General features: G+C 42.9%; 1 long non-coding RNA gene across 1 annotated transcript; it reads right to left on the bottom strand.

The window, feature by feature from the left end:
- Nucleotides 1-1,000: 1,000 nt before the first annotated feature.
- LOC133083672 (uncharacterized) lies at nt 1,001-26,365 on the bottom strand. The gene is made up of 6 exons (XR_009699224.1): nt 26,301-26,365; nt 16,757-16,837; nt 7,579-7,665; nt 7,182-7,316; nt 6,719-6,971; nt 1,001-4,458 (listed from the first exon to the last, which is right to left on the bottom strand). It is a non-coding gene; the product is annotated as an uncharacterized LOC133083672 (long non-coding RNA).
- Between the last annotated feature and the right edge of the window lie 519 nt (nt 26,366-26,884).

Here is a 26,884-nt window from a genome sequence, read left to right as displayed (position 1 = left end):
GAATTTAGAAACCTCTAAAGCTATACTAAATTGAGTGTATGAGAATAGGCTCAATGAAGTTCTGAATATATTTAGTCATGCCAATCTTATCAGGGGAGTTTTTTTCTTATTGTATTTTTGAGCCATATCTTAAACCAACGCACAGCCTGTGCTTAGGTGGCAAGCCTTAGCAACCTCCAATCGGTGCTAGCATGCACACCCGGGGAAAGTCAGAGGGGCCTTTAGTTGTCCTGCACATCGGAGCACCTGGCGGGGGGAGACTAACAGCAGGGAAAGTCTCCAGTGACAGCAGGTACCCAGTTATCCCAGCTCTGAAAGGAGGAAGATGGGGCAAGGACAGCACGCTGGCTGCAGGGAAGGTGTTTATGACTGTCTGTGGACCCCAGCCTGGCTGATAGCAGGCCTGAGAGCCTCAAAAAAGGGAAAGAAAAGAGAGACAGGAGGGAGGAGAACAGTGGGAGAGCGGTAAATTCACCTCCAGGTGGCAAAACACAAGTGTCGCAGCAGAGACTGGGGAGGAGAGGGGGTCCGGTGAGAGGAGCCTGAGAAGAAATGCATGGAGGACGCTTCCTTCCCGACCCCCACTCCAGACGGGGCGCATGGGGCAGGCGACGGTGTTTGCATCTACTCCCCTCACTAAGAGTGTGCGCTTCAAGCTGGTCTTAAGAACACACCTCATTCTTCACTGTGACTTCAGGTTGGGTCTTCTCTGCCCGCCTCCCCCTCACATTTCACTTTGCCCTGAAATCTTCATTTTTTCAGGCACACAGTGTGGCTCAGTGGGCAGAGTTGAGTACCCAGGAGGCAAATCCTGACTCGCAGGTGTAATATATATTCATATTAATAGCTTATTTATATTTATTAATTTAATTTATTATAATACAAGAATACTACATAAATATATGTACATATAATGTAAATAAAATGTTAAATATCATATACTAATATTATTTTAATATAATAATATTTACTAATATATCAATAATATATGTTCATATTAATCATACATAGGCTGATTTAGTTAGTGACATCTTTGGCAAGAAGAAAAGCGGAGATTATAGAAATCAGAAGAACTAGAACTTAAAGATTTTTGAGAAAACTCCATGCCCACGATGTAAATGGAGAGAAGTACGTGAAGGGCTCCTGGCTAGGGCTGTTCACAGAGCTTTTCTAGGCCCCCTGTTTACTGGGTCAAGAGTGAATCAGGGCACCCCAGATGTCTGGATAAAAACAGCAGCCTAGAGGCCAGGGCCCAGCTCCCCTGGACAATGCCTACCCTTCTTTCACCACATTGCAGTGGCCCAGTCCGCCCGCGCATCACCTCTTCACTTTCACTCCTGTGAACAAACGTTACCACTTCTCCTACACAATGAAGTGTGCGTGTTGCAGAAGAATTGGCACCTACCAAATAGTGACAAACATCTTAAAACTACGGAGAGAGGGAGAAGGAGAGATAGATGGACAAATAGTTAAGCATGCCACAGTTTTAGACTATAATGTAAAAATTATGAAAATAGAAAGTAATGTTAAAACTGTTTAACTCTTAGCTTTTATTTTTACCAATGCCTTCATTAAACAATTTATCAGTCATCTAAGTACAGTAGATTCTAAATCATAAAATAGGATTTTAATTTTGAAGTACTGTAGTTTTCTACATTTCCAAAATGTACCTGCAAATCATCCAATGTCTTCTTAACCAAAGCAGACATTTGTTGCATATTCAAAGACCCTGTCAGAATGTTCCCAGGAGGTTAGGGAGCAGTTTCCTGGAACATCATCTGCCCTTCCCCTGTTGCCAGAAGAGTGTTTATAAATGGATATTAGTTTTGAGAGAGCTTGGTGAACTGGTTCAGCTCCTACACATGCAGAAACTGTTTGTTGACCAACATTGTCCAATAGGTTCAGCCTCCACTTGAATGTGCCCTAAATCCCGAGCCACTAAGCAGGCCAAAAGCCTCGCTGTCTCATTACCCCCTCTGCTTCCACCCACCAGGGTCATGGGCCCACAGGATGCAGAATGGACTGGACTCTCTAGGCCACTCGTCCCCTCCTACCCTTCCCCACTCACAGGCTCAGAGAAACCAAGCCCCTTGCCCTGATTTAAGGAGGAAGGAGATCCAGCAACAGTGTCAGAAGAGGTACATGGGAAGGTCCCGTGCACTCCTAGAGGACCGTGGACTCATCATGTAGGGTTGGCTGTAAACTGGTGGCTGGAAGAGACTCAGGACCTGACACCTATGGGACCTCACCTGCTGAACAGACTCAGAAGCCGTCTGTGGGATGTGCGAGCTGAGGAACGGGGGTCGACTTGGATGGACTGGAGGTAGAGGGGAGGGATTTCCCTGTTGCAAAGCACAGGCTGTGGTCTTTCTGGGCTGGAAATATTGACAGCTCAGCACCTAATGGACAGCGTTGGTTGGAGGTGTCTTCGAAGTAGAGTTTCTTACGGAGGTGAGAGGAGATTCTGGGAGGATGCAAAACACCTCCGAGAGCCTTGGACCACACACCCAGCCTTCTGACCCCAGCAGTGGAAGGTAGCAATTTCTTATGTTTAAAGCTGTCCCAGGTCAGGACAGCCAATTTCCCAGGGACTGAACAGTGAGGAATACAGGTGGGTGTTGATAAAGATGAGCAGTGTCCCTGAGCAGAGGACAGACGAGGGCTCCCGAGCAGCCAGAACACAGGCTATTGAGTCAACAAGACAGTCATGAAGGGAGTGAGGCAGACATCATGCTGGAACTCACAGCAATCTTTGCCGTTGAATAAGCCCCCACAGGGGAGTGAAGTGTTGGACGAGAGAAGGGAAGATGGAGGACTGTGCGGGGCATGCACACAGGTGAGTGTGCATGGAACACGTAGCACATCTTAGTTCCTTAGAGGGTTTTTATTGAGAAAATAAGGACAGATCCATGAGGCAGCCCTGAAATATGGATGGTCTAGAAATTCATTTATTTTTTTCTTGTCAAGCTTTACCTCTTCCGGGTGGAAAGAGAAAAAGAGAAAGAAAAGAAGGAAGGAAGAAAAGAATGACAAGAGATGTCCCCAAGTGTTCACTGGTTCTCCTCCATAGGGGCCTGGCGGGGACCTCAGCAGAATACGCCCTCAGGATACCAGCACTGTACCTCATGGGACCCCTGGGTGACTGCAGGTCCCAGGGCACTGTTTCCTTGTCCCAAGCACAACAACTTGCCTGGGGGCAGCTGCCCTCTTCACTAGAGTCTCTCCGTGGACAGAGTTCTTTTTGCTACAATGAGGGGCACTAATAATGGGGTCATGGTCAGGTTGGATGACGTTGGGAGTTCCAAGGAAGGGCAACATGGCTGGGCTTGTGTCCTCTGGGCCTACTGGCAGCTCCACGTGAGTGGGGTAAGTTGGGGTCAGGCAGGGAAGCGGTACTTAATGTTAGTCAACTGTAGACTTTAAATGGTTAAAATTGAAAATATATTTTTTACAAAAAAACCCCAAAAAACAAAAAACCCTGGTGGCATGTAAATGTACGTAAAATCTTACGGATTAAAAAGAAAAATTCTTAGGCCAAACGAAGGAGTACATTACTGATACATTCTAAAACATGAGCCTCAAAAGCATGATATTCAGTATAAGAAGCCAGACATAAAGGGCACATATTGTATGATGCCAGTCACATGAAATATTGAGAATAGGCATATCCGTAGAGACAGAAAGCAGATTTGTGGTGGCCACGGCCTGAGCATAGGTGGAATAGAAGAGACTAATGGGGATATGGTTTCTTTTTGAGGTGATGAAATGTTCTGGTATTAGTGCTGATGGTTGCACAATTTTGTGAATAGATTATAAATCACTAAATTCTACACTTTTCAAAGGGTGAATTTTATGGTATGTGAATTATGTCTCAACTTAAAAAATGGTGATTAATAAATGTGATTTTTAAAATAACATGGGAAACATTATCATGAGTTTTATTTGCTTCCTGCCATACTAAGCTCTGTAGATATGAAAAAAGACACCCCCCCAAATAAGAACAGACACTATTTACTCACAACTTATCTACAGAGCACGGGAGTCAGCCAACACCCCTCACAGCAGGCTGAGACTCAGGGCACACATAAGAGTGAGGACACTTTCTTGTGGCAAAAAAAGGAAGGCATGTCCTGCTCAGACCTTTGATGTGGGAGGCTGGAAACAAGCAGTTAGGAAGAGGGGTGCCCTAAGTGATTACTTAGGGGAACATATTTGGCTTTCCCCGCATTTGGTTCTACATGGAAAGGACTGAAAATGATGAAGCTGTGAGTCACTGACCAAGTCCTGACCCTTGGGGCCTATTGTTGCAGAGGTTGGAGTCTGGCTTTCCAGATTGTTTGCTGCAGGGTGTGGGGCAGGGCCTTGTGGCTGGAGGGAGAGGTTCCCAGACTTCCAGGTGGATTTAGAAAATTCTGCAACCCAAAACCCTCCTTCATCATCTTCAATCAATCAGATACTCTGTGGATAGATAAACTTGAATCAATGTTTTCAAAATTAATTGCAAACAGAATTGGAAATGACTAATGTACAATATAATGACATATTAAAAGGCAAATATCAATAGAAGAATCTAACAGAATTTTATAAATTCCTTCCAGCAATGAATATGCTCAATTAAAATCATACACTCATGAACTGCAGTATTTGGTAGTACATATCTATGTGAAAAGAATTTTCAAATATGAAATATGTAAACTATTCAAAATCTCCTTATAAGTCAGGATTAACAATTGAAATTTTGATGATAGGAATTTGTAATAAGCTAAATGGCATCCCCCTTGCAAAAGAATTCCAGTTTTCTCATTAGCAGATTTGTATCACAAAAATTGTACTAAATATATTTTAAATTTCTTAAATCAACATTTTGTGAAAAAACACTGCAAACGATAGTAATTATTACAGTAATGTCGATTTACTATAAACTTTAGGATTTCTCATTTCACTAATGTTCACATTGTAGTGAATCTCACAACAAAGAAAATATTAATTCATTAAGTTTTATTATTGCCCCAATACCGAAATCCGGCCATCTGGTCGACCTTGTGCTGCAGAGGCCAACTGACGTGCAACTGGTGTGAACCTCAACAGGAAGGATCCAGATCGCAGACCGGCGAAGGCGCACCGCCACGCCCCTGACACCCGGCCTCGACCCAGGCCACCATCGGTCCCATTTTTCGCACTGGGGGATCCTCCCATCCGCCCGCGCGTCGGTAGGCCGTTCCCTGTCTGCAGAGCTTCTTCAGAGAAGCTACCGACAACCGCGCCCACCCAGGACCGTGGCCAGACTCGTTTCTGCTCACGACTATCACCGGATGCCCCGGGCGGTCCCTGTTTCCCAAAGAGAAACGACTACGACCTAGGACCACCGAAGCCTAGGAGGGACTGCCGCCCCTCCACGAGCACCCTTCCCGCTTGACCACGACAGTCCGCGGTTAGGAGACCTGCACAAACGGAAGCGCCATGCTGACTAGGCGACAAAGGAGTGGGGGCGGGAGCTCCCCGCGTAGACGCCGGTTCAATCTGCCAGGTGGATCCAGTCTGTAGACACGCATCCCGTGCTCCTGCTTCGGGGCAAGATCCGCCCCCGTGATCACCTCGCGTGGAACCCGGAGAAACTAAAGTGGCCCACGGTGAGCAGCCCCACCGCCTCGACTGCACTGGGATGGACCCGGGCCCCCAAGACGGCGAGGACGCACCGACGGATCGTGACACACGGAGGACGACGTCGGACACGGACATGCTCTCCTGGTCACACGTAGCAGGACTGGAGGTCTCCGCGGGCCAAGCGGCACCAGGGAGTGCTGGTCGACCGGCGCAGATCTCCTCAAAACGGTCCGAGGGAGCTCAGCGCCAACCCCACAACACACTTCTCTCCACATTCAATCTCCGGTGAGAGCAGGACGCTCTCACCACTCCGCAGCACCGGGATGGTCGCCGCCAGCGTCGCCGGCCTCCCGGATCTCTGCCCCGCGCCTAGCGGGCGGGTCACATACCTCGCGAAGGTCGCCGAGGCTCAGGAGGGAAGGGACAATATAAAAACGGCCGCCAGGTGGCTCCCGACAACGGGCTCGAACGTAAGCGGGTTGGATTCTGATCGCTGGACGGCGAAGGATCAGCCCAGATCCCCCAAACGCTCGAGTTCGTCTCGGGGCGTCCGCCTCGGAGCTACCTGCCGGTTCGGCTCGGCACGGCACGACGCGACCCCAGCAGCGGACAGGGCTGGGAAGATTTGGGCAGGAGGCTGCCGCGAAGGAGACGCGCTCCTCACGCTAATGTGGAGAATTCTGCAGTCGGAACCCTGACTCTGCAGACCTGGGTTCCCTTAGCGCCCAGCCTCTTACCTCCTTATCAGGAGACCTTAGCAATTCACTTGCTTGCTCCAATTATCTCTGCCCACCCTACACCTGTGCAGCTCTTCTCTCCATGAGCCTAGAGGTGCTTTCCCAAGGAAAAGACAACCCATGCCATTGCAGGTAGGAGCCAAGGAGACAGCTGAACATTTGCATCTGGACCTATTAGAGAAATTTTATGTATCCAACGCAGGAAGATACAAGACTGAGAGGGTCTTATAACTTTAGCACCACATGGCCATGGTTTTCATGAAACACTGACGCACACTCGGCAAGTTAAGTGGTGCCAGGAAAAAGAAAGACACACACACACGCACACACACAAGCACAAACACACACACATCCCCGGGTCTAATAAGAACACTTACCAGGGCTGCCAATGGTGGGATCAGAAAGCCCATTGTTACCACTTCTGGGGTTCCCTGGGCTAGAAACCCAGCTCATTCAGGTAGATCCTGGTTGTTTTATTGATGTCACTGTGGCGGAGTGAGTTCTTGGAGCTCCCCAGACTGTGCTTTGCTGTCCAGTGCTCTACATTTTGTTCTGTGTACTATGCCCCTTCTCCTCCATACACAGTCAAAATTAAGAAAATAAGAATCTGCAGACCTTGCATTCAACTTTCTAAATTGAATGAAGGTTAAGAACACAAAGGAAAAGAGTTATGTGAACAACTTTGTTAAGGAACTTAAGTTTATCATTTGAAGCTATCAACATGTTGATGAGTAGTCTGTAAAAAGTTAATCTTTTTAAAATTAGGAAAAATAAATGATACTTTATTGCTATCTCTCACCAAACCCCCACTCACACCAGCACCTATGACACAGGACTCACCCGTTGAAACGTCTGTTCCCCACTGGCCTAGAGATTTCTGCTCTGAGTCATTCTCTATTCCCTGTGTTCACAGCATTCCTAAGTCCACTGCAGCCAGTAACATGATGAAGGACGCCACTGAGCCCAACGGATGACCTTTAAAAAAGAGAAGGAAAAAACCTCTCCCGTCTTCTGTGAGTTCACAGCCTTAATGGAGGCTGGAACAAGTGAAAGTAAACGTTTAGAAAGAGAGTATTTCTAAATTGGTCCCTGACCTGCCATATCCCTAACAGGGTGGTGAACATAACTGGCGTTAATATTTCCTGGGTGCACTTAGAAGATCCGGACCCAAAGTAGAAACCGGACCATTTGGCAAAACATGGATCAATTTAAGAATCAAAGTAAGTTTATTTCTCACCTGTTGTTTCATTATCAGGAACTCTGCCACCACCTGCCCTCCTCTGCATCCTTATGCAGGGACAATCCGAAAATCAAGCAGATAAATCTGAGGAAAGAGAAACCAGCCTTGAGAACCCAGTCTTTCAAAGTATTGTTAGATACACCAGGCATGAATCCCCACCCACTCAGCTGGGAGTAACCCCTCCCACCTAACCCACAGGCATGCACAGACAGAAGGAACGCTTTTTCCTCCCATGGTCAAAAACAAGGCTGCATTGGCTACTCGGCATGTAATGAGGATATAATATCCCCATTTTGCAGAAAACAATGCAAATTATGGGGTGTTATACTTTGATTCGACTTACTGCTCAGAGTTATTATTTTATTAATATTCAGTTCCTAGGATTAACACTTATTCCCAGGTAACCCTTACCATGGTCTCCTGGAGAGTCTTGTCTCCACAGCAAGGACACCTCTCGCAAAATTCTCACTTAATAATTCTTTGTGAAAGGCACCAACATATGTTTTCCAACACCCATTCCAGCACTTTAGCACCCCACCTTCCCTGTTGCGCCCCCCGACCACCAGATGCCCTTGCCTTCAGTCACCTTGGTTCCTCCCCATGTGGGAATCAGCAACATCAGATCCTCAACCCTAGCTCTGCCCTCCATGGCCTTGGACATGTGGCCAGGAGATTTTCTATCAATGTAATGGAGGATGGAACAATCTGAGGACCCATGTCATTTGACATTACATGTCAAACTCTAACCTGGGCTTCAATGAAAAGGTAATTGATTAAACATAGCTCATGGATATAGTGTTTGAAATATAAAGAAGACCTAAAACTTACTCAGAAAGCTATGACCAGTGAGGGTTTACCAGATAGAAAATCTGTGTGAATTCAGCAAAGTAACACTACCTGTGAATGTAACTAACATGGGGAGATTTTCAATGAAGACCATCACTGAGGGAGCCGCCTAGAATTCACATGTAGAGAAATGACTGAATGAATATTATGTGACTACTTTTTAACAGCCTCCCTTTCCTTGTCAATAGCAGGGATTTCATGCTGGAGAAGAGCCCACTGAATGCAATGAATATGAGGACATTTCACATACAGCAACCTTAACTCCACGTATGTTATACCTTCAGCCCAAATGGGAGAGACTTCAGCCGTTATTCATCACTGAATTAACATAAGCTAATTATACTAGAGAAAAATCATGCAGATCTCAGAATGTGGAAGATTTTAGTCACCCTCCAACATTAGACAACATGAGAGAGTGCACCCCGGGGTGACTCTTGCAAATGTCCTGAACGTGGGAAATAATTCAACTGAAGCCTCGCATTTATACACCAACAGCTCACACTGGAGAAGACAAACCTTATAAAGGTAATGCAGCCAGAGAGCTGACTTTTATTCACACCAATAAACTCACACGGGAAAGAAGCCCTATGTTTGGAATGACTGTGGAAGAGCTTTCAGTGACCATCCAACACTTCGATGCCATGAACACATTCACACAGGAGAGAAAGCACAATGAATATCATTTATGTGAGAAAGCATTTAGTCAAAGTCATGACCTTAGTCATCGGGGAGAATTCACAGTGATGAGAAACCCTACAAATGCGATGAATGTGGAAGAGCCTTTAAACGCAGCTCTCACGCTTATATGCACTAGAAAACTGACAGGAGAGACACCCTATGTCTGCAATCCATGTGGTGCAGCCTTTACCCAGAGCTTCCACTTTTATAAACATCAGAGAATTCATACAGAGTAGAAACCCTGTGTCTGTAATCAATGATATGGAGCCTTCAGCCAGAAATTATCCCTTTTAAACCACCAGGAATGTCATGTGGAGAGACCCCGGACCCTGGAATCGTGGTGGAAGAGCCTTCAGTTGGAGCTCCAGACTCAGAATACACAGAGAACACAGAGTGGGCTGCATCCCTGACACAGTAGAGAAGACAGCCCTAGGTTTACTACGAGGAGAGCCCTCTTGGGTACACAATCTAATCACTGCTGTAGAAGAAATCCAATGAAATGAATGCTAGAGTTCCATTAGTCATGGAGTCATTGGACATGAGAGGGTTCACACTGAAAATATAGTCTCAGTGTAATGAAGGAAGGACATTCTTCAGGGATTCCTTATTCCTGAGTGAACAAGAAAGTGCTCACACTGAGGAGATGCCAATTCTAAAGACAATGTGGAAAATCTTTCTCTTGCTATTCACATCAGAAAACTCATACTGGGGAAATAGTCTATAAAGAATGTGTTAGCATGCAATTGAGACAATAATTAAGTCCTTCAGCAATTGTCTTTTTATTAAATATACAATATGAAGATGTAGATGGTGAAGGGTTTTGAGAAGTGCTGAAAGCAATATTCAGTATCAAGTAAGAAGAAACGAAGCAAACCTGCTTCAGTAGATCAGTATTTGCAAATATGTAAGCACTACTGAGTGGGTATGTGTCATTCAAAATCATGAAATATTGGGATGAGTAAGAATGGGCCCGTTTTCTGTTAATACTCTGTCACTATTGATCAGTTAGATACTTTCTGTCTTTATAAAATTATAATCATAATTACAAAGACTGGGATCAATCAGGAAACAACGTTGAATGTTAACTGAAAATGTAAAACATAGTATGATGTGTGTTAACTCTTACATTAGCGTCCAAATATGTGTATACACGTTCAGGATGAATGGCTTCAAGGATAAATACACACATACTTTGTGATTAACCTCTGCTGTTTCAATTAATTCTATTACTTAACTTTCATTTACTATTTCCCACATGACTTTTAAAAAGAATTATATATTAATTATATTTAAAGAAAGGTGAATAATTGTAGGTAAATGGACAGGAAGAATTCAAGAATTCAGAGTCAGAGGGTGGTTTAATCCCTACTTAGCATTTTGTAGCCAAGGGTTTCTTTGTTTGTTTTGTCTAAGAAGATCAGATAGATATCTTCAGGACTGAGAAGGTGAAAGATCTTTGCAGACGTAAAAAGAGTTGTACTTTAAGAATGTATTAGAACAATAAGGGGTGCATATACTAACTCATGTCAACACAAAGGAGATCCCTCAGAGAGCCATTGGTAAGTCTACCTTTAAAGCTTTACTCTTTGATCTAGAAAAATGGTACTAAAAAAGTTCCAGGAGAAAGATCAGCATAGAGACAATGTCTATTTTGTCAATTAAACTTTCAAGAAGGCTAGCTAGGGAGAGCGTACAGGCTGCATGATGAGTTCTGGCCCTTTTTCAGTTCAATTTCTTTTTCTTTGTTGACCAAAACATTCGTTATAGCCCTGAGGTCCATTGAAGTCTAATGGGTTGAGAAATGGTATTCTAGGGCCTATAAAGCCCATCATGGGGACTTTCCTAGCATTCCAGAGGTTAAGACTTCACCTTCCAACGCAGGGAGTGCGGGTTTGATCCCTGGTCGGGGAGCTAAGATCTCACATGGTTCGCAGCCAAAAAACCAAAATATAAAACAGTAACAATATTGTAACAAATTCAATAAAAGACGTTAAAAATGGTCCACATCAAAAAAAAATCTTTAAAAAAAAATTTTTTAAAAACCCCAAGACGTTAACTGCAACATTACTGTGTGTACATGCATCTGAGTGCACACACACACACCCATGCAAGGGAGGGACACTGTAACAACTAACTGATCATAAAGGGAAAATGCGACTCAGGAATTATTGGCATAAAGGATTCATGCAGGAGAGAAATAAGCTAAATCACCTTGTTCATTCATTTATCAACTTTTCAATTATTAAATATTTAATGAGAACTTCCAACATTTCAGAACTTGGATTGTTATGATGATTAAACTGTAAAGAACACAACACCTTTCTCTTCTGTATTCTAATGCAGGTAATAAGAATAAATTGCAAAATAAAATTTCTGACATTAAAAAAGACATGTTCATACATTGTATAGTTACAAAATATCACTACTAGTCTACAATAAAAAGTTGGCACTTCATAAAATAAAATTGACATTTAATACAGTCTCAATTCTGTAACTTTGGAAGGTTATATATTTTTAGAAAGACTGGTTAGTAAAAATATTTTACAAAATTCTCAATTTTAGAAAAGCTAGTCTGCATGAACTGGGGAGAGCAAAGCTAGATTTCTTGTCTTAAGATCCAGGTTTGCTGTTCTCTATATTCCAAAATATGTACTTTTAAAATTGTTAGAATTCAAAACTATATGTTTGAAAATCAGTAACGATTTTTATAAGGATAAAAATTCTGCTGTACGTTCCTCTTAAAATTACTTTCATCATAGATTTTATTCAAATTTCAACCGGTTAAATTTTGAAGGATAACAGACAAGAGGATTGTTATCTTGCTCTTTATATTGGATTCTTAATTTCTTTCTATTTTTTTTGATAATCCAAAACAATCCAAAACAACACGTTATTATCATAAAATCCAGAATTTCCCAGTGTGTTCTGTAGTGTATATACTCCCAATGCGATTATATACACTATTGGTAAATTTGAACTTAAGTGTTTTCCTAAATACAAAATAAAAATCTAAAACTGCATTTACCTATCTGTTTCATTATGCAATAATGTCCTTTTAAGAAAGAAATGGCTTACCACATGCAAGAATACCTGGATGTTGCATAATATGTTCTTATATTTAATAACAGAAAATAAGGTAATAAGTGATTTTTTGTTGTTATATATTTTTATATTCTTATGTAAATTACATATTAATTGCTTCATCAATGGGATTGTTTTCTAGTTTATTTTACTCTAGTGTGAAATATAGTGCATTAACTCTTGATACTTTTCTATTAGAAAATTATTCTTGATGAAATTCTCCATGATCAATTAACTTTGGTAAACAACAGTGCCACAGTCAAGAGATGTCGCCAAACCAAAATTTTAAGTAAATACTTCTATGGCTTATAATGTCCTATTTTGAGGCTCAGAAATATCTATCAGTTTTGGCAGTTGATGCTAATTCAGATGGGTGCTAGGTTTTAGTTACACTAATTTGTGATTGTTTCTTAGATGAAAATAAAAAAATCTGCAGGTGGATTCCCTTCCACAATGCAGGAATAATTGTGAATTTGTGTTTGTTCTAACTGAGATTACTGAGAGTAATGTAACATATTTACTTCTACCTAAAGTTTGTTTCCAGGGACTAAACTCGCTAAAAGTTTAACTGTTTTAAAAGTATAAATCCCAGCATACGTGTTTCAAAAAATTTTATTTTCCCGCTTTTCTAGAACAGGGGTTGGCAAACTTGTGTAAAGGACCAGAGAGTAAATATTTTACATTCATCATATGATGTCTGCTGTTTCTACTCAGCTCAGTCATTGTAGCCAAAAAGCAGCTACAGTAAAATGTAAATAAAGGAGTATAACTGTGTTTCAGTAAAACATTATTTAGAGACAAGGAAATTTGAATGCTATATAATTTTCGTGTGTTGCAAATAGTCTTTTTATGAATTATTTTCAACCATTTAAAAATATAAAAAACATTCTTAGCTTGCCATTCCTACCAGCACAAGCTGGGTGTGGAATTTGTCCCATGGGATGTAGGAGACAATGGCCTGTTCTCTCGAGTTACAGTGCAAACATCCCTCCTTAGAGACCAGCATTCCAAAACGAATTGATTGTACTAGCCCTGCGCCAGAAAATATGAAAACTAAAATCAAAACAAAAAACAAATTACCAAAATCTGCCCAAGATGTGAGGGGATAAATTCCTCCCCCAGTGTGCCCCCCTCTGCTCATGTATGGTCCCCTCATGTTGGCGTCCCCAGTCACCAGCAGTGAGAGAGACTGTCCTGTCCCTGTGCTCCCTGTCCGGCCGCGTGCAGGGGCCCAAAGAGTTCTGAGCGATAGTTACTTGCTGGGCACATTCCTCATCCATCAATTCACCACTAACTTCTGTGGCTCCCAGAAGGACAGAAAGTCGCCTTTCCAGCCCCACCCGTGGCTTGGAGTCCAGCCGCTAAGAGTCCAGCTTCTCTGAGGACTAATGGCCAGCAGAGTCTGGCAGCTGTTGTGGATTCTGTGCACCCAAAGGGGGTTGGGGCCGTGACCTGTTCTTCAGCCTCACGGCCAACACCAGCGGATGACTCTGACAGTTCAAGTCACCAAACATCTTATTTTGGCAGGGGACAGAACACCTTCTACAAAACATTTATAAAGAACATTTCTTTCGCCCAGGATGGGAAATCTGGGCCCTTTCACACCAGAGACAAGGATCAAAGAGGTAGCACGCGGGGTGCAGTGTGTAGTTGACCCCCGCGTTGTTGTTCCAGTGCCGGCCCTGCGCGCAGCGTGCAGACAGCGAAGCGGCCCAGCGCTGCGTCCTCCGGCTCTTAGGCTACAGGCAGGGAAGCCGGTGGAGCCAGAAGTGGAAGCGGCCCGGTGTCCTCGGACCGGCCGGGAGATCCCCGACGGTGCCTCTGGCTTCCGTGTCTCCCCGGTTCCGCCTGCAGCTCGGCCGGCAGGTCCGGGAAGGAGCGACCGAGGGGCGGGAGGAACACACGGCAGGGCTCCGGGCTGGGGCGGCGATCGCGGCTGGGCCCATCCCCGCACGAGCTCCTGCCCCCCTCGCTGACGTCGCAGGTGCTGGATGCGTGGCGGGAGCCCTGGAGGCGGTGAGGAGAGGAGCGGGGCGGCCTACAGGCCCAGGAGACGGTCCCGCTCGTCCGCGCTCAGGGGAAGCGGCAGTCATGGGAGCACCACGGGCGGTACAGCGGCTCCGCGGCCCGGCAGAGGGCTTCCCGCCGGCCGGGCTCAGCCCCACGGGGCCAGAACAGCACCCGCTTCCCTCCCTCGGCGCACACCCCGGCCCGGGGTCTCTGCCGCCGCCGCGGGAACTTGGGGTCGGAGGACGGAGAGAAGGGGCGCGATCCCAGCATCTCCTCTGGCCCCTGGAGGCTGCCTCGTCCTCCGCAGACAGGGGACTGTCCCTGAGCTGGGCGGCGGGGCCCAGGGCCTCAGACGCGCCGGTGCCCTGCCCCACCCCAAGCAGAGGACCCGGTGCTCATTTTGAAATGTATAGAAATTCCAAGTTACTCTGTTGTGTAACAAGAAGTAACATAGTGTTGTAGATCAGTTATATTTCAACAGCCAACCAACAAGCAAACAAACTGATCCAATAAGAGTCTGATTTGTGGTCGCCAGAGGCAGGGCGTGGGAAGGGGTGGGACTGGATGAAGGTGGCCCAAACTGCAAGCGTCCAGCCATAAGAGAGATAAAGTACCAGGGATGCAACGTAGCACATGATAAAGAAAATTAACACTGCTGTCTCCTATACATAAAAGTGGTTAAGAGAATAAATTCTAAGGGTTCCCGTCACAAGAAAAACACATTTTTCAATTTCTCTAATTTTGTGTCTATATGAGATGCTGAATGATCACTAAATTTAGTGTGATAATCATTTCATAACATATGTAAGTCAAATCATTATACACTGTAAAGTTACACTGTGCTCTATGTCACTTATATCTCAGTAAAACTGGAAGAAGATAAATGAATAAATAAAATGGTGTCCCACTGAATCTCAAATAAAATGTATGCTAAATGTATTTTAATAGGCCTGTGCATCAGTTTTTGTATTCTAATAAAAACCATTATTGATTTTCAAAAGTGTATCTTGTAATTGAACAATTAATTTAAAAATACTCATTTCATAATATTTTGAACAATTATCTTGGCTGTTAGAAATGGAAATCTATCTTTATTCTTCCCAAATCTTGCAGAATAGCTTTTCAAAGGTTCAGAATTTTGTAAAATATTTTTTAATAACTCAGTCTTTTTGACAATTTTTGCCCTTCCAAAGTTCTATAATGACACTGTTATAAATCTCAATTTTATTTTATAAAGTGGCAACTTTCCTTTGTAAATTAGTAGCAAACATTTTGTACTTACACGATTTGTAAACCCTTATGTATGTTTGATTTTTAATATCAGAAATTTTATTTTGCAGTGTATTTGAATTGACTGCCTTAGAATGTAGAGTTCAATGAAGATAGGAACATTGTATTATTTACAATTTAGTCCTCATAACAAGCCAAGTTCTGAAATACTGAAACTTTTCAGTAAATATTTGTTAATAATTGAAAATTTGATACATTAATGAATAAGGTAACTTAGATGCTCTTTCTCTTGATGACACATTTATGCCATTGATTCCAGACTCACATTTTCTCTTTAGGATCAGATGGATGCTATATGCTCTCTCCCTTGTTTGCATGTTTGTGTGTGTGCGTGTGCATGTACACAGACAGGAGCACAGACACACAAAGTTTGCAGGCAACATCCCACGCTTTATAGACCCCTACAATACCATGCTTTCATCCATTAAGCTTCAGTGGACTTTAGGGTTATAATGAATGTTTTTAGGCCAACAAAATGAAAGCAATTTATCTGAAGAGGAGCCAGACCTTATCATGCAGCCCCTACCCTCTCCAAATATGAAAATGGAACTCTCCATGTCTGCAATGATTTATTTTATTTTATCTTATCTTATTTTATTTATTGGGGTATAGTTGCTTTACATTGTTGTGTTTTTGGAATGATCTTCCAACTTCTCGGTCCTGACATATCTATCTGTTCTTGGTGGAGAAAAAAACCATTTGGCTAAAAAATTCTGATGTAGGAATAAAACACTGCCTGACTGAATTCTTGGGATTTTCATGGCCGGGTCCACAAATTCTCCAGGACTAGGACTCTTGTGAAAAATTAAATTTATTTGTAATTCAGTTTTAAGTTATGAGGGTCACATTAAGTGAAAATATAAAAGGAATAAAATCATTGAAGCACCAGATTTTACAGTGTTTTGAGAGAGAGGACTTCTCACCTTGTGAGTTCATCAGTGTGAATAAAAGTTAAGGCTCTGATGAAGTGTGTCCCACATTTATCACATTAAGGTTTCTCTCCAGTGTGAGTTTCTGGTGTATTTAAATGTGAGGCTCCAGCTAAACTATCTTCCACATTTATAACATATATAGGGGTTCACTTCAGGGTGAGTTTTCTCATGTCATCTAAGGTTACAGCATTGCCTGAATGCCTTCCCACATTGATGAGACCTGCATGGTTTCACTCCAGTATAAATTAGCTTAGGTTAATTCAATTATGGATAAAGGCTGAAGGCTCTTCCAAATTGATTGCAATCATAGGGTTTCTGTCCTGTGAGAGCCCACTTACGTGACGTGAAAGTTGAGTTCTATGTGAAATCTCCTCAGATTTGTGACGTTCAGTGGGCTCATCTCCAGTGTGAAGTCTCTGCTATTGATAAGGAAAGGAAAGACTGTTAAAAGTTTGCTCACATAAAATTCATTTCTTTAGTTCTCTACACATGAATTCTAGGATGCTCCCTCAGTGATGGTCTCCACTAACTACCCCCCCCACCATGTTACTTATATTCACATAGAGTCTCACTTTGCTGAATTCACCTAGATTTTTCTATTTCGTAGCCTCTCACTGCCATCGTTTTCTGATTAAGTTTTAGGTCTTCTTTATTTTTCAAACACTATATACATGAGCTACATTTAAGCAACTGCCCTTTTGAAACTAAAGGTACAGTTTGTCTTTGGGGCAATATGGTTCCAAATGCAAGCTATTGAAAAATCTCTGCTTGGACTGCGTTTAAGTCCACTTTCAGTCAGGTGGTTGTGCTGAATTCCTCTTACCCTAAGATCATGTCTCTAATGTGGACAGCAGGGTTCATCCCCATAAACTTACTGTTGACCTTCAGATAAATGGGTTCTTCCTGAAGCTACCGTCTGTGAACATGTTTAAAATATTGATCTTTAACACAGAGAAAAGGTATGAAATGGAGGAATATACCAGTAATTGGAAACATATTATACGATATTGACAATTAGAATATATCTTTAAGGGTAAGACAAACGAAAAATAAAATGGGTGTGATGTTGGCGAGATCAAGATGAGGAAAAGCGCCGAAAGGGAGGGACTGAAACAATGGGCGCTGCGTTGAAGTTTAGCACCAGTAACAACAGAGCCATCCTTTCCTCTAAGGCCAAGGAATATGCAGAAGGTTAGATTAATAAGATTGGTACGTTCACAGAATTGTGACACTATTGGAGGGATTTTTCTACATTGACTTCAACAAGATTCCAGACACATTTCACTCAAAGAAACCTGCAATTGACATTACCCCAGTTCTGGATGAAGCTCACAGTCACATGTCTTGAAAGTCACTGATTCCTAAAAACATGCTGGACATTCTGGTTCAGGCTGCCCCATGTCCCCAAATGTCCAGAGGTGATGGTCAAGGGTGACAGTACTGAGAAAAGGCAGCTGTGTGTATCAAAAGCTCAAACCCTGTTTGACGTCAAGTCCAATGTTTCTCTGGGCTGACTTGGCGTATGCCTTTCAGATGCATCACAGAGATGGGCACACTCTGAATACAGAGTGACTTTCATGATAAAGAGCATCACCTGAGGGGTGGTGTGAAATAACCTGCACAGTCCACAATAGAATGTTAATACTGAGCTGACTGGCAATTAAAAAATGTGTACTTGGGAATTCATAAATATCCCTGCTCCCCACTGCTTTCAGTTAAATCTACGGACTTAGCACAAGGCAGGCAATATACATGTTCCTCCACTTATCAGCTGTGACGACAGGCAAAGTATTCCCCAATAAAAACTCCTTGTTCTCATGTGGAAAATACTTCAATAACCTCTCAAGAGAGTTGAGTGATTAAATGAGTTGACATGACTTGTCTGAACATAACAAAACCCAATAAATAAAAGCTACAGGTGAATTAGTCATTCAAAAGTCAGAGAGTCTTGATGCAATGTCCACCATTTTGTGTGAGTGAACAGACTGTATATACAACTTGGGGTCCGCAGTTGCTGCCTACCTAACCTCGACACATACCATGCGTTCATAACCAGATATGAGGACAGACGGGCTCAACTTCACCAGCCAGTGGTCTCGGGGCTGCCAAATGGTAAGATGATCCCCGATTGACCTTTCCTGTGGGTTGAGGTCCCTCTTTCCCTCCTCGTTTCCTGGGACCTCACCGCTTTGACTATCATTGTGTCTCCTGTACCTTCCTCCTGTCTTCCTTGCTCACAGACTAATAGGAGACTCTCGATGGTGCAGGCCTATCCAGAGCTTCAAATATAGCCATAGTATTCTAAGTTTTTCTCTACCTACTATATCCTCCTCAATGCACCAATTAAGGAAAAAATGCTTTCTGTAAAGTGCTTCTAGTTTCTGAGCAAATGTTACCTAAACAGGGGGAAAATGGCTGGTTTGGAACAAGAATGAAGGGGAGTATTTTGTTTTGACTTTTTAGAGTTTTCAAAATTGTCAATTGTATTCTGAGAAAACAGATTAAAATTTGGATTAAAAAAAAAAAAGCAAAAGTGGCTCCACTCTGCCCTCTGGGCAAGTCCTGCTAAAGCGTTTCTCTCTTTCTCCTGCCCCCTCAGCCCTGCACAGCCCTCTAGCCAGCACCTCTGACTCTGGACGTATTGAACTTACCCGTCCACACACCTCCTCCCCTACCAGACCTTCAACTTCTGTTCTTGCTCATCCCTCCACTTGTGTCCATCACATGACACAGCTTACAGCATCGCAGACTCGCTTATGGAGTGAGTCACACCCCCGTAAAGACCATGGCTGAGGGGGGAGAAATACAACCTCTCATGTGCCTTCTTTACCATCACAGCTTTCATGGAGTCTGGAAAACGTCGGTGTAAATGTTGGAAAGGAGACGGTTGCTGTATTAGCGCTTGCCCTACTCCACGATCCTCACAGAGATGCCAGATGACAGGACTAGTGCTCAGAGCCTTGACTCCCTCCTGGATACACTTAGAGCACTCACTTCAAGTGGTGGAAACAGAGTTACCATTTCAGGAGAAAAAGCAAGTCCCCACTCACTTGGGGACACATTGCCAAGAACTCAGCTACTAGTATTCTCTCTCAGAGACACTGTTTACTCTAAGCAGGCAAATCGAAGGAAAGAGAAGAAAACCATGATAATTGAATCCTATCTAGAGTTTTCAGACGTAACAGTCATGAATCCATAAACCTTTACCTGGGAGTGAACAACCACCCCACCTGCAAAGGTGAAGTGGTCTATGAGAAATGAGGAGTAATCTTGTTTCCCAGGGTCAAACTAGGAAGGCTTTGGCTACTGCTTCTCATAATGGAAATATCAGTATCCCAAATTTACTTATTAGGAAATAAAAATCAAAGAGTTTTAAAGGTAATTAACCCATGATATTCCAAGTTATTATTCAGTTTCCTCCCTGGCCCCAAATGCTAGGAGAACCTCCAGTGCATTGACCGCACTCTCTTAACATCTGTGCCAACCTGTCTTCATGTTTATTCCAAATTAATCAAATTAAGTAATTTCAACATATAGTTATGAAGACCAACAATTTCCATATTCCTCTTTTCATACTCCTTCCAAATTCATCACATCTCCTGATCAAGATTCCAGTCTTGGAGGGCTCCAACGACCTGCTTCTTCCATGACTGAATCTAACTAGGATATTAAATCTGGTGGGGTTCAGAAATCGCCCAACATCTTTCAAATATCTCTGGCCATTGTACTATATCTAGATAATTAAGTCTTATTCTATGCCTCACAAATATTTCAGACTTTCTCCATATTTTTGATTTTTAATCATTCTCAGCACTTTCCTCACTTTCCACAAAAGGAATCACCTTCTACTAGACAGATTAATCAGATAATTTGAGGAAATTCTTCAGCTCACTGTCACAAAATCTGCAAATATTCCTCATTGTTGACTCCCAAACCCATAGGAAGAATTGAAGAATCACCTCTTCCTTGGCCAAGCCCAATTTCTCCAATTGTATTCTTTTCTCTCCTGCATCCCTGGAAACGTCATGTAATTGATTATAATTTAAGTATTATTTACCTTGGTATTAAAATACAAATGCTTTAGAACACTAAAAATATCTTCCTTGAATGTTTGATATCATCAAAAAACACCAGTCTTTATGTAAAGCCACACAAATCCCACAGCCTGATTGACTGTTTGTAGGTTAAACCCATTTATATAAAGACTGATCATCTTGCTGCATATTCTCTTCCCAGAACTGGCCAAAATTCACAAAATAGTGAGACATGTGGCCCAAGGCATCAAGATTGCTTTTGGAGGCTTTTAGAATATTAGCAAATTAAAGGAATCACTTACACTTTCCTTACATGTATCTAAGTGGTTAACCTGTTGAGAAGGAAAAGCTTGTGTTAGGGAAGTTATTCCTGGATTAGATTTATCCTGATTGGCATCCAGATTAAAGGAGTTCTTTCTTCATGATTATAAAATATATGAGGTTATCAGATCTATTACCAGGAGCCCACAGACAATTCTATGCCTGATTCTATAGAAAGAGACTAAAACTTTGAACTCAGGAGTGTGGTAGCTGCATACTTAAGTAAAGACACAAACACAGTTTTCCAACACATTTTGTTTCTGGTGATTACTAAAGAAAAATTTCCCCAGGAGGAATCAAAGTCATTTATTATTCAAGGAATTTTTAATCTAAAGATGGTTATTTAATTTGATTAAAGACCTTTGGTCACAGGCCATGTGAGACTAGATTAGGTTACTGTGTACATGGAAGTTCTGTGGATTTACAATTCATATGTAATAGTCAAGAGAAACTTGCTTTATGACTGTACAGCTGACTTTTCTGCAATTAGTCCAGATAGGAAAACAGGAAAAAAAGAAAAAAAAAAAAAGATGAGAAGAAATATCATGAAATATTAGATGTGTTGCCTGTAGGTTCTATTCAAGACAACAGGGAGAGGAGAGTTACTCTGCTACTAATTTAAAGAAGGAATCTCTGAGGCACTGAAATTTAACCTGAAAATGAAGCAGTATAAGTGTAGCTGGAACTATGTATGTGGATATCAGGGAGGAGATGAACAGAGACGAGAGCCCTCATTGTAGAGATAAAATCGATGTTTGATTCAGTTTGTGTGGTTCTGGGATGTTATGTCAATGACTGAGCCCCAAATAATTAGCGGAGCTTCTGAGACTGCAGACGAGAGGAGAAGTAGTTTTTACTTGGGGAAGAAGTTCCTGGCTTCTTTCTGATATACTTTTCACTGTAGGTGCCTGCTTCCCATTCAAGTATGGATGACATCTCAGAAATGAAATTAAGCATTCGTTTTTACACATTATTATCATAGTGGTAACAGTCGAAGACTGAATAATTATAACAGTTTTCGAAGATGGTGTATATAGTAAAAAGAGAGAAGAGTGCTACAATGGAGTCTTGAGATGTTGAAATAGTATTGTTTGAGGAGAACCGCGCACAGTACACTGGGAGGAACTGACTAGTTTAAAGGCAGTGGGGAGTTTGCGATGTCAGAGGACCTTGGAAATATAAAGTTCCTGACGGAGGTCATAGTCCAATTCTGCTTGGGTCCAAGTAAAATACTGAGAAACATTCATTGGATTTAATTACGGAGAGATAACTATAATGTTATAAAGGTTTATGTATACGCAAGTCAATAGTAACAGGGAGATCACCCCTAGTAAATCAAACTGTGGGAGGGGCGCCCAGAGATTGTCACTAATCCTGCACTGCTCTTTCAGTTTACTTTGGAAGGAGGAAATACACTGGGCAGGAACTAGAGATAAATTGGTTCAGAGATTTTGTTTCAAGAATGAAGAAACTGAAAAAGATGAAAGGGAATGGACTGGGAAGAGATGGGTGTTTGTTGGTAGAAGAGCTTCAGTTTACAATTAATAATAAAACATTCTCCAGAGAGCAGGAGAGAAGGGGATACATTTGAGAAAAATGGGCTTATCCAGGCATAGAAATGACTTTCAGTTTAAACGGAGCGGTATCTCTGATGGGTGAAGACGCAGGAATAGGTGTTGACTTCATGACAGTAAGCTGAAACATTTCTTCAAATTATCTACTTCATCTGCATGATTGGAGGTGAGCACACTGTTGAAAGTGAGGGAAGGTGAGAATTTCAGGGATTCAAAAAAACGAGGGGAACATTCGAAGTGTGTACAAAGCATGGGAAAATGATTTATGATCACGTCCTGGTAGGATGCCAGATATTTATAAAACTCATTGGGAGATACGTATGATAGATGCAGCCATAGGAAGGGGAGATTTTTTTGTCGTCTCTGATTGGGGTCTTGATCATCAGCTGTGCTGAGAGGTCAGAGGGATCTGAGAATTGTTCCATAAAACTCAGGAGACATGGGACTGATCGGGAGGCTGGGTCAGTGCACTGGAGGATTCCTGTGTTGGGAGAACCTAAGCACGGTAGTCATTGTGTGAACAGACTGGAGGGGAAGTGTTGTGATAACAGGGAGGATTCCAACCACTGATTTGGTAGGTGAAATATCCAGGTCAAACTTGAATCTGGGATCCACACCTCAACACCAGCATATGTAGGAATTTGAGATTCAGAAACAGCCTGAGCTACGTTTCAATTCTAGCTCTGTCATTTTCTAGCTGCATGATTTTCTCACATAAGCAAAATTTCAGAACCTGGCTTATGTTACTTGTTAAAAGGTAACTAATCTATAAGTAACAGCGTTGCACTAAAGATAAATGAGCAAACGTAGGTAAATCTCAATCACAGGGTCTCAAAAGGAATGTTTTCTCTTTTCAGGATCTCAGGATCAAAGGGTTGTGATCCACCCCTGTTCCTGACACATTATCACTATTTGTCTACGTAGTAGTTAATGATTAACATTGACTTAGTTAGCACTTGACAGTTTACACATACTTTCCCGTACAAAAATTATGAAATGAAGAATGTTTCTCCCCATGACATTTAGTAGGACAGAACTCCACCTACTATTTCACTAATGTATCTGAAGGTGTCGACTAAATTTCACCCCAAATTAAACTTCACACTATATTTGATGAGTGTGTCTGCCCTGTGTGGATTGTGGTACCCAACAGTGGGTTTATGATGTATGTACTCCTGCTGCTTTCCTGTGCAAGGGGTTGTTAGTCCTTATTTGTGTGACAAAACCTTCCAACAAGACATGAGTCCCTGGATTGTTTTCCCCACCATTAAGTAGATCCAAAGTGGCCTGGCCACATGTCCAAGGCCATGGAGGGCAGCAGTAGGGTTGAGGCTCTCATGTTGCCTGATTCCCACATGGGGAGGAACCAAGGTGACTGAGGGCAAGGGCATCCGGGGGGTGGGGGCAGGGCACAGCAGGGAGGGTGGCTGCTCTGAAGCACTGGATCGGGTGTTGGAGAAAAATTCCTGGTGCATTTGATCAAGAATTATTTCAGGAAACACTTGAGAGTGGTGTTCTTTCTGTGGAGTCAACATTCCCCAACTGATCATTGTGTGGGTTTCCTGGAGTTTGGTGTAAATCCTAGGAACTGAACATTAATGAAATAACTCTGAAAAAGTAGCTCTAATAAAAGTACTACACCCAAGGATTTTCATTTTTTATGGGTAAATGAAAATATTACTGTCTTGCTTATGTGCAGTAGCCTACACTGCCTTACTGTTGACCCTGGAGAGAGGGGGGTTCACCATATCTACACATGCCTGTGGGTTAGGTGGTAGGGCTCATTCCCAGGTGAGTGGTTCGGAATTCATGCCTGGCGTACCTAACAATGCTTTAAATGCCTGGATTCTCTTGGTTGCTTTCTCTTTCCTCATCTTTACCTGCTCAGTTTTTCATCTGACCCTGCATGAGGATGCAGAGGAGAACAAGTGGTGGCTGAGTTCCTGACAATGAAACAACAGGTGAGAAGAGACTTATTTTTATTCTTGAATTGGTCCATCTTTTGCCAAATGGTCAGGTTTCTCCTTTTGGCCTGGATCTTCTAAGTTCACCCATGAAATACTAATGCCATTTATGTTCACCACCCTGTTAGGGAGACTGATGTGGAAATAATCTCCTTCCGTCATTCACACCCAATTGTTCCAGACTCCATTAAGGCTGTAACTTCACAGAACAGATGGGAGAGATTTTCACTAAAAACAATAAATACAGCCCTTAGGCTCAGTAGAGAAAAATTCCCTCATTACCATGTGAATGACTACAAGGGCCTTAGGTGTGTGGTGAACACAGGTGATAGTGATGAGAGAAACAAGTTTCCAGACGGGGGGGAGCAGATGTGTCATCAGGTGAGTCCAGTGTGAAAGGTGCTGGGGTGGAGGTGGGTGCTGGGCAATAAAGAGTAATGACGAATTTTTTACTATTTCTAATTTTTAAAATATTAAACTTTTTATAGACTATATTTGAACATTGTTATATCTACAAAAGAAGATAAATAAAATTTCCTTCCTTTCACAATAACTCAGTTATCCTATGTGTACTTTTCTTTTTAAATAGTTTCCAATTTATTTATGTATTTATGTATTTATTATTTATTTTTGGCTGTGTTGGGTCTTTGTTGCTGAGCACGGGCTTTCTCTACATGCGGCGAGCGGGGGCTACTCTTCGTTGAGGTACTCGGACTTCTCATTGCGGTGTCTTCTCTTATTGCTGAGCACGGGCTCCAGGTGCGCAGGCTCAGTAGTTGTGGCTCACGGGCTTGGCCGTTCTGCGGCACGTGGGATTCTCCCAGACCAGGGATCAAACCCGTGTTTCCTGCATTGGCATGCGGACTCAACTACTGCGCCACCAGGGAAGTCCCTCCCTATGTGTTCTTCACCTTTGTTCAAACTTGAATATTGAATGTAACATATGCAGATTATTATTTTCTTAATTGTAACTGTGTATTGAGGAGAAAGTGTATGATAGACAGAATGAAATGTAGGGCACTGGACGGTACATGACAGATTAGGGAGCTCCAAGCCCTCACTCCCCGCCAGTGACATCAATACAGCAACCAGGATTTGTCAGTGCAGGGGACCCAAGAAGTGGCAACAATGATCGCTCTTCTGCTCCCACCTCTCAGACCTGGCAGGAGTACGGATTTCCTGCCGATATGTGTGTGTGTGTGTGTGTGTGTGTGTTTCTTTTTTCTTCGTGCCACAGCTGGACTTGCTGATTGAGCCTGCTTGTTTTAAGAAAGAAATGGCCATGTTGCACTAACAATACAGTGGACCCTCTGTCGCTCTTGTGTCTTTGGGAGTTAAGTGCACACAAAGTTTGTATGATGGATCCAGGCACAAACTTCAGTTGTCCCCTTGGCTCTTACCTGCTATACAAGGGGAATGTTCTTCCCTTGGGATATCAGTTTAAAGCTTTTACAGAGAAAGGCTGCACAGGTGTAGGTTGGGGCCAGCAACCCTCGGCATGGACGACTGGGCAAACAAGTGAATTGCTATGGGCTCCTGATATGAGGAAACAGGCTGAGGACATAGGGAGCCCAGGCCTGCAGAGTGAAAGTTCTACTTGCCTGTAGGTGGCTCTGGGAGTGGGTGGAGGAGAGACATTGAGGGGCTGAGATGCCAGCTGCCTGTCCCAGGACTGCAGAAGGAGGGGGCAGAAAAGCAGGAAGTGTGGCTCATGTTTGTTTCTGACACACTCATCTTTCTGGCTCTTGACCCCAGGCTATAAAGAGGAATTTATTCTTGTTTTTCAAAGTTGCTTTACCTATTCCAATCCTTTACTTTTCCATTTGTTTTTTTCAAAAGATATATATAAACTTGCTCTTTTCATTAGTTTGTCATCAACATTTTTTCCAAGTCAGTACCTATAGATCTAGCTCATTTAAAAATATATCAGTAAACCAAAGCACAAAGTGATAGTACTGTATTGTCTGAATGTACTTGAAATTTACTTACCTGCTTCCTCTTAATGGCTGTTTTGTAAATGTTCTCTTCTTAAGTAATACTGATATCAATATTCTTATTACACAAATGTATTTGCACAAATGTTCCCACCCACCCACTTCTTGCCATTTGACTTTGCTTGTGGAATATGTAAAGATCAATTAGGTGGTCAAGTTATCAATCGTTTCCTTTATGGCTTCTGGGCCCTGGTTTTTATGTTTTAGTAACATCTCCACTCTGCAATTACAGAATAAAATGTCATCCGTGTTTGCTATTGGTACTTTCATGGTTTCAGCTTACAGTTCACGCAGTCCATCCCCCTGCAGAATTTTCCTTGTTTACAGAGGCCGGCGGCCCAGGAATAGCATGAAGAGCGCGTCTCCCTCGCGGCAGCCTCCGGGCAACATCCTCCCAGCTCCTAGTCTCCCGTCTGCTGCCGGGGTCGCGCCGTGTCGTGCCGAGCCGCGAGCTAGCTCCGAGGCGGACGCCCCGAGACGAGCTCGGGCGTTTGGACGGCCCGCGGTGCACCCTCGCCGTTCGGCGATCGGGATCCGGCCCGGGGACGTTCGAGCCGGTTGTCGGGCGCCACCTGGCGG

The sequence above is a fragment of the Eubalaena glacialis genome, unplaced genomic scaffold, assembly GCF_028564815.1.
Source record: "Eubalaena glacialis isolate mEubGla1 unplaced genomic scaffold, mEubGla1.1.hap2.+ XY scaffold_56, whole genome shotgun sequence".
NCBI lineage: Eukaryota > Metazoa > Chordata > Mammalia > Artiodactyla > Balaenidae > Eubalaena > Eubalaena glacialis.
The sequence above is the reverse complement of the archived record's forward strand: the minus strand, read 5'-3'. Positions and strand labels throughout refer to the sequence as shown.